At 32.0% G+C, this 1,517-nt stretch overlaps 1 protein-coding gene across 1 annotated transcript in view; it reads left to right on the forward strand.

Annotated features, from left to right (window-relative positions):
* Nucleotides 1-1,517, forward strand: part of LOC104994362 (sodium- and chloride-dependent neutral and basic amino acid transporter B(0+)) — a gene marked incomplete at its 3' end in the record, with an annotated part of 17,402 nt that overhangs the window by 12,267 nt on the left and 3,618 nt on the right. The window lies entirely within an intron of this gene.

A 1,517-nucleotide genomic window follows, 5' to 3' on the forward strand; every position in this document is an offset into this window, starting at 1 on the left:
AAGGAAGGGGCAACCCACTTCAGTATTCTTGCCTGAAGAATCCCATGGACAGAGGAGCCTGGTGAGCTACAGTTCATGAGGTTGCAAAGAGTGAGACACGACTGAAGTGATTTAGCATGCATGTGACTTATCAGATAAATGTGTAGTAGATTTAAAGATTACAGTTGATGGTTTAATCGTCTAATATAAACTTTGTCTTCAAAAGTTAGTATTCTGAAGTTAAAACATAAATTTGAAATGAAAAATTCCATAAACAAAACTGTTACTTGTATACAAGACACATAAATATGTGCCATGAATATGAATTGGTAACCCCTTTTAATATTAGTCTGTCTTCAGATAATGGCTATGTGTATCATATGTACATAAAATCTTTTACAATTTTAACTGCAGAGGGCACTGCCAGTAAGTATACTCCATCGACTTTCCTTCTATTGATACAGCCTAATAACACTTTCACTTTTTTAGTAGTCATGTCACATTCTTAGAATACATTAAGCTTCTGGTCAGGCAAAATCCCACAATATTATATTAAAATCAAGAAACACTATAATATCATATTAGTAGTATTAGCCAAAATGGATATTAGTTTTTAGCTTGCTATGGCATTCTTTGTGGAACTCATGCTTTCAGCAGTTGCTATGTTCTAAATACTCACAATATCGATATTTAATTATTTTTTGTAGAATGTTTCTGATAACCAAGTCAAATTTATCCATTTTTAGTCATGGAAATCCATCCTTTACCTTTTTGAAAATTGAGAGGTCAGTCTCTGGCCTTTGGTTACCTTCTGTGTGTCCAAATCATTTTCACTCAGTAGTAATCACAAAAAATCACTCTAAATCATTGATCTAGGTGGCAGATTCATGTTGATATATGCAAAAACCGATACAATATTGTACAGTTAAAAAATAAAATAAAATAAATCATTGATCTAAATTGATGACTCCAAATCATTTAGAACTTTTATTGTTTATGTGTTGGAGATCAACGTACTTTGATGTATCCAAAGGCCACTGTTTATTTCTTCATTTTTCTCGGGCCTCACATTTTTTAACCTTGTTTGTTAATCTCTTCCCAACTAGATGACCATTTTTGACGATGGATAAGAAACAAATAAAATGGAAGTTGGGATTCATCATCTTCTCTCTGTTAGGTTATTAAACAAGATAAAATATGTTAATATACTTTGAAATGGTAAACTGTTATATAAATGAGCACACAAGTATTTTAATTATTTCTGTTAGATAATACTAAATAATTGTAGAATGCAGCATTTTTCCTAAGAAATGGACCCTCCATTTTCTTTAAACCTCATATCTTTGAGCACAGTGGAAAAGCTCCTTTGATATTCCTCTAAGTGGCTTTTAAAGCCTCAGAAACCTAGGCTTTATAGCTCCATGAGACTATCCTGAAATTTTTATGTGACTATTTTATACTGGTCTGTGTTTTGGTGTCTCTATTATCTTTAAAACATCAGAGCTAAGCCTAAAGTTCTGTATGAAACATACAGTTTA

This window comes from Bison bison, unplaced genomic scaffold (genome assembly GCF_000754665.1).
Source record: "Bison bison bison isolate TAMUID 2011002044 unplaced genomic scaffold, Bison_UMD1.0 scf7180017849837, whole genome shotgun sequence".
Lineage (NCBI taxonomy): Eukaryota > Metazoa > Chordata > Mammalia > Artiodactyla > Bovidae > Bison > Bison bison.